The sequence below is a fragment of the Pinus tabuliformis genome, chromosome 3_1 (genome assembly GCF_031772625.1).
Source record: "Pinus tabuliformis cultivar Carrire ecotype Pingquan chromosome 3_1, CPIR1, whole genome shotgun sequence".
In the NCBI taxonomy this organism is placed as follows: Eukaryota; Viridiplantae; Streptophyta; class Pinopsida; order Pinales; family Pinaceae; genus Pinus; species Pinus tabuliformis.
The window spans coordinates 129,298,867-129,306,347 of record NC_142301.1 but is presented as its reverse complement, the minus strand read 5'-3'; the positions used below and the strand labels follow the sequence as shown (position 1 = coordinate 129,306,347).

General features: G+C 41.1%; 1 pseudogene; it reads left to right on the top strand.

Moving 5' to 3' along the window:
• Window positions 1-870: 870 nt before the first annotated feature.
• LOC149186099 (PLAT domain-containing protein 1 pseudogene) overlaps window positions 871-7,481 on the top strand; it is a 44,346-nt pseudogene continuing 37,735 nt past the window's right edge.

Sequence of the window (7,481 nt, the reverse complement as noted above, 5' to 3'; positions counted from 1 at the left end):
ATATTGATATGTAATGATATATTGATTATTTTATTGTTATTTAATATTGAAAAATATATTAGGACCAAATAATTTAGAAATTTAAGTATTACATTAACTTGTAATATAAAGTGATATTTAATTTAATATATAGAATTGAAATTAAATAAATTTATGAATTTATTAAAAATAAATAGAGGGTAAAAGATAAATTTAAAATTATTTTTAATTAGTTAAGAATTCACTTTTATTAAATAAAAATTAATTTTAATGTGAAAAAGTTAATAATTTGGAAAATGAAAAATATGAACATAAGTATTGGAAGTCAAACTTGTTGTAGTTGTTATTATGTGTAGTGAGGTGTCAATCTAGATGTTGTTGTTTTCTATATATGAGTTGTAGTTGTGATCTAGATGTGTGTGAGTCAGTGATTTATGTCTTATATATCTTAACTGTTGTAAAAAATAATAAAATAATATATGATTGATTTGTGTAGTGTGCAACCATTGTCTCTTTCACTGCTTTCTTCTAGCTTTTTTTATCATAGTATCATAGCTAGTTCTGGCTTGATTCCCAGAAATTTGAATCCATTGCTAGGTAAATAGATACGGTAGGAAAATGTTTGATATATTGTTTGTGTTTGATATCTCGCTTGTGTGAATGTTGCGTTGTGTTTTGAGTTGTTGGGCCCGCAGATCGGATGCAGTGTACACCTCAGTTGTCGAATGGGCTCATGGGAAGAGAATTATGGCTATTAAAGATTCATTTGACTCAGAGCCATGGCTTCCCCAAAAGTAATCTTGCTCGTGCTCTACCTTCCTTTTCTCAGCCATTGCTTATGGAGATTCAACCAATTCTGAGGCGACCTGCATTTACATAGTTTACATTAGGATGGGAAACATATGGAAGGCGGGAACGGACTCCAAGATCAGTCTTTCTCTCGCGGATCCACTCGGTGGAGAGGTGTTCATCGACAATTTGAAGGCGTGGGACGGCCCCATGGGGACGAGCTTCAACTATTTCGAGAGGAGAAACCTCGACCTATTTAGTAGGCGTGGCTCCTATCTTGCATCGACCCCCTACAGGATGGTGTTAGCGTCTAATGGCACGGGGCCTCGCCATGAATGGTACTGCAACTACGTGGAGGCGACCTACACAGGTCCTTGTTATAGACATTTTTGTGCCTTACAGCATGAAGCATGAAATGCCAATAATCTGAGGGATCCAAAGTCCCTAAACATGTTGTTCCTACCCCTAGAGGAACAAGGTCAGCAAACCACAGCACTGAATATCAGTTCTCCACCTGAAAACACTCAAAAACAAGCTAATTCTGGATTATGTCAATTGCTCCACTGAGCATCTGCGCTGAATGTCAAGTGCTCCACTATGTACCTGCGCTGAATGTCAACTGCAAAGAAGGCTACCTGCGCTGGGCGAGTTTGGCCAAGTGGCACAGTCATTCCTCAAGGTGTCAATGCCCAGGAAGCTTCCAAAATGACACTTGGATCAGAGAATTCGACTGGTGATGAGTAAGAGTGTCTAGATCTCCAAGTGGAAGCAAGAACCTCCAAGTGGACTCAAGAACTGAAGAATAACTGAAGTGGGAGAGGACACTAGTAAGCTTCATGCCAACCTCAAGCTGACTCATCCTTTCTCCAAAACTCCTATATATAGAGCTCTCTCATGAGGTCTAGGGGGGCTGGAATTTTGTGAATGTAAGGAAGTGCTGTTGGTTTGAATATAGAACTATTGGGTGATTTGCTTGAAGGAGGTGAAGAGGAGATTTCTTTCTGCTGGGAGGTGATGTTGGATTGGGCCTTTTATGGTTGTATTACTTCCTGAACTTTACTTCTTCCATTAATAAAGCATTTGAGGTTCTTCTATATGCATGTGTCTCAATGGTGTATTGCTATACTTGTGTATTTGATTTATTCTAATCCTTGAATCAATTATGAATGTATGCTTCTTGTAGTTTCCCTCTCTTGCCATTTTGCAGGATATTGGTGTAGTTGGGCCAGTGAAAGAGCAAGGAACTGGGAGAAAGTAGCAAGGAGAGAAGATTGGATCAATCATTAGCGGAAGACATCGGTTAGTGGATCTCTTTCTCCCCTCTCTTACATCTCATAAAGAAGTAATCTCGAATAGCTTTGCTTTGATTGTTGCTGAGGTACTATCACCCTTAGAGTGGGATAGGGTCATTCCGTATTGGATACTTTTTCCAACAACAAATTGGCGACTCCACTGGGGATCGTATCTTGTTGGTTGTTTGTGTTTTTTGCTATTCATTTCATAAACACAGGGAGTACCGAATCGAACTGCATTTGGATCTTTCAAATGCAAAGTAGAGGGCAGCTACTCTAGCTCAGTTTCTGGGCATGTTTATGATTTGAAGAGCTGATCCACAAAGACTCTAAATAGCTCTTAGTGATAGCTTTTCATCCTCCTTTTCATCCCTTAGTGTGTACTTGATTGATAGCTTCTGATTTGGCCAAAAACTGTGAATTTTTGAGCAATCTGTGACCCAGAAACTGAGAAAAACAAAAGTTTATCTCTTCAGTGCAGGCACTGTGAAGGCAGTCTGCATTTCAGTGCAGTTCCTGAAGGGGCTACCTACGCTGAAGGTCAAACTGCCAGTGTACTACCTGCGCTGAACCAGTTTTGCCTAGTGCTACTGGGGTTCCCTCCTGTTTATTGCCCTGTTTTCACCCTTGTTTTTGCAGCCTGTTACCAGTCAATGTACCTATCTGAAACCAACTTTCCTTGCCACTATTCCGCCTCGGTTGTATAAAGAAACTGTATTTGTTCTTTGTGTATTTCTTATATCATTTGCAGTTTCCCATAACGAAAGTGAACTAATCTTGATGTGGCCTCTTAGATCTAGACCTGTGATTAAGTGTCGTTTTGATCTTAAGAGTTAGTTTGTTTGATGTTCATAGCTGATTGAGCTTTTGCTTTTGTCATATGGTTTGAATTTATATATTTCTAGTGTCGAAACAAGTAAATCTTAAGGTGTCTTTTGATTTTGGACAAGCTTGTTTGATTTCACTTGAAATCGAATTCAAAGTTATACAACAGCTTTCTTTTTGTATTACATCAACATTAAGAAAGAGAAAAGAAATACCTGCATTGTGCATGTGCATTTTTGAAAGTTTTCATGTTAATTTAGGAAAAAGTGCATTAGTGTATGCTCTTTGATCTGTGTGAAAAGATGATGTCTTTCTTTTCCCTCAGTAGTTAAGATTTTCATAAGTCGAAAAGATTGAAAAAGCTTGCTTCTCATCTTAGACTGCATTTAGGAATTTGTATCATACATCTCGTGGTGAACCTTGAAAGGCAAACTTTAAAAAAGATCAACTTAAAATATATTGAATGAACCTAACAACGCTTTGAAACATAACGCAAACACATAGAGGTCTAAGCTAGAGACGTGTTCCGGCGTCGTTAAACGTAGTGACTGTCGATCTCGAAGAAGGTGGGTGATTCCTCCTGAGAGTCGGTGGCACTAATACAGACTTGTGCTCCCACGTACCGTCGCGTATATATTGGGAGACCCATATAGGCATATATCTTTTATCCTTAGGGAGCCGTGTTGGTCGCCCTACTGATCGCAATGCAGTGAACACAGCATTCACGAAGATCGACCACCCGTACCGTAAAATGTATTCTGTGGTTTTGCGAAAGGTTTGGCACACCCTCTGCCTAGATCTCCAGAGCAGTTTCTTTTGGCCTTTTTCAAACTCTATAACTGAAAAATTCCAACCGAGCATTTGTCACTTCGGGCTCGTTAATACATCGAAGGAGACTAGAGTCATCTTTAGCTTTTTCTCGACTCTTAAAAAGTGAAAAAGCAAGTTGTGTCTAAAAGCGTCTAATAAAATTCATTCAATTCGGAAACACAAATTTCCCCTTTTAATATTTTGGTTGATCGAGTAATCCGCAATCGTGGAAGAAAGTCAATTGAAACCCCGTCGTTTGCGGAGGCTCACGAGTCAACCGTCTTTGTCTCCGGAATCGAAAACAGTACGGACCAAGCGAACTCGTTTAACCGGTTCAAAATCTCCTATAAAAGTTAGAATAAGTGTTCCAACTACATCTGAGGTTCCGGTTACTCCAAACATTTCTGGAAACCCTGCCTTTATAGAAGAAGTTCAACAGCCATAGAAGGACAGTAATACTGATCCTAGTCTGGGGGCAAATACTTGTATAACTGAACCAGTTCCATCTGTAACCGGTCCAGAGAGTTTTGTTCCTCAAACAACTGTCGCTGTCGAAACAACCACTTCTTCGGCACCAGAAATTTTTTACGGACCTGACGGTCTTCCTCTTCCACCGGGTTTGATTGCGATAGAGGAAATTGTAAAGGATCCGCAAGCAAGTACTCCAACCCATTTTGGAGTCGGGGTCACTCTATTTCCTTCATCAGAAGTTAATCCACCACAAGTGGAAGTTCCTGTAGAATCGCTAGGCAATATATTGGATAGACTTAAGATGTCTGAACAACCATCATCATCTAGGACTGTGTCAAATGACACAGTGACAGCAGAAGCCCCTGCCGTCACTCCGACAATGTTTGCCGGCATACCAGCTGTCCCGACTAGCTCTCAACAGCTAGAAGGAGTCCACTAAGGGACTATTTCGACAGTATGGTCTGTTCCAGTTTGTTCATCCGGAGTAATACCCGGCAACTCTTATGTTGAGACTCTCCAAATTGATCCATTTGGAGGTCAATTTGAGCAATCCAGTTCCCAAGGACAATCAATTCCCTTGAGTTCCAGATTGCCACCATATGGGGGGCAGTATGCCCTTTCATTACCCCCTCCGGGAGGGTACCCATACGTGAGTTCACCACAGTATTCAGGTTATACTGGAATTGCATCAAGTAGTTGGGTACCTATGCTACCTCAACAACCAAGGGTTGTATATTCTATGCAACAATGTGTACCTATGACGAACATCCCAACCACACCGGCTATTGTAACAGTGTCACAAGTTCAAGCAATGCATGTTGCATGTCAACCTCAGATATCTCAGGTTGTAATGCAACAGCCCCTTGAACATGGGTCACAACCACAATCGCCAACTGGTGGGGCGACACAGGTCCAAACGGGTACAATCACCCCACACCTTGGTCTAAGAGTTAGCATAGCAGAACAAAACATGGCTTCACAACCATGGCTTGTGCAATACCAACAACCGCAATTCCAGCAGGTGTACCAAGGTTCTGAGCAGCAGATCTTTGCGAACAGTGGACAACCGTATATCCAAAACGGTCAAAACCAACCACTTTACAGTGGTCAATTCCACCAGCCGTATCAGTCATACCAACATCAATTACATTTTGCTGGTATGCAAAGGCCCACTGCTCAAGCGATTCCATCGTACCCTGGTTACGCTTCGCCTAACCTGAATCAACAGTTACCATTCGTGGCAACTTTAGAGTTACCCGATTTACACCGGTTAACCAACGATCCGATTGCTTATGCCCCTTGGTGGCCAGCGATTCCTCATAAACTTCCATCTGACATTCCTAAATTCAATGGAAATCCAGGTGAAGACCCATCGAATCACCTGATGATTTTTCATCTTTGGTGTTCGTCGAACACCCTAAATGACGATTCGATAAGGCTTCGCCTTTTTCAGAGGACATTGACGGGTCCAACGGCTAAATGGTATATTGAATTGCCAAGAGCCTCGTTCGACAATTTTAGCTCCCTAGCCACGACTTTCTTAACACATTTTCAATTACCGATAAGATATGAAACGGGAACAGAAATATTAACCAACTTCAAGCAGACAACTGCCACCCATATATCTGATCATATACATGAGTGGCGTCGTCGTCGTAGGATGGTGAAAACATACGTTCCCGATCAGCTATTAGCTGAATGGTTTATAAAGTCGTTACTTCCTGCTATTACGGAAGATGTGGCCAAGGGGGGAGTCGTAACAGAGGAGCAAGTCATTGCTCGTGCACAGTGTTTGGACTTAGTTTATACTCAGTCCGACACGCTCTACGACAAAATACCTGACGCTCCTAAACCAGAATTTTCAATTCCTCCTCCTCCTAAATCAAATAGTGACTCTCATGCCGGTGATGGCATGATTGGCACAGCAAACACGAAATCGACAAAGTCTCCATCCAACAAAGCCCATAAGAATTCGGATCAAAATGCAAAAGAAGAAATTCTTGCTTCGGAAGTAAAAGTCGTATCAGCAGATAAGGGCAAAGAAACCAATCAACCAGGAAGCAAGAAAAAGCAAAACAAAGGGAAGAAGAAGAAACAAGGTGAATCATCTCCTAAGAAAAATTCTTCAAACCCTCCTGGGCAAGGGAAACAAATTTATCCATGTCAAATATGTGATGAAGAGGATCATTACACAAAGAATTGCCCATTCAAAGCTGAGTTAAAGAGGTTCTTTAAAAGTTCCCAAACCTCAGCTGTGTTAACTGATCCATTTCCCAACCCAGGTCAAAATCTGGTTGACAGTGGAAATGCTTCCCCGTCTCAAGTGCTTATGTTGTCGGTTTCAAAACAGCAGAATGATGCTTTGATTTCGACAAGGAACAAAGATTATGGGAATCCTCAGCTGTCGAACGAAAAAGGTAAAGATCAACCAAGTAGTTCGACAACAACTTCGACAGAAGTTGTAACGCCCACCATTCCAGAATTAACAATAAAACCGCCAAAGGGTGTAGTACACAAGTCAACATTTAATCCTCGCGCCAGAGCGGCGCAACATTATAACATAGTGGAGGATTTGGCCCAATTGCCATCCGCTATGTCGACTCTTGAGGTATTACAAAATTGTCCAACCCAAAGGCAGGCATTGTTATCAGCTATTGGTGGGGTTGACCCTAAGGATTCAAATCTTGTATCCTTTGATCACAAAGGATATGATCCTCAGTTACCAGCTCAACTAGCTTTCCTTATTCAAGTGAAAGCCCTCAACAAAACTGTTCACAGAACAATTATTGATGAGGGAGCATCGACATGTATTATGTCGATGAGCTGCTGGAAAACTTTAGGATCTCCAACCTTGTCTTGATCATCGACGACATTAAAAGCTTTTGACGGAAGGACTTATACCCCCTACGGTATCCTTAATAACTTAAAAGTTGAACTAGGAGGAAAAACAGAAGAAATTGATGTTGAGGTCATTGATGGAAATCTTGACTATAACATCCTACTGGGAAGACCATGGATTTATTCCATGGCAGCTGTCGTGTCGACTTATTTTAGGAAGATCGCATTCCCATTTGAAGGAGGGATTACGATCGTCGACCAACAGAACTTCCTCCCTAATGGTTCACAAGTTACAGGAAGCATTCCCATGATCCATGAGAGCAACCATTCGCTTCAAGATATCAGAGTAGGATTATTGAAAGACCCCATATTAATGGGAACTTTCGCGCTACCACCTCCTATTTATATAGGAAATGTACCGTTTGTAGCCACCTATAACATGATATCCTCCACGAAGGTCGACATGGATCGTGTAAT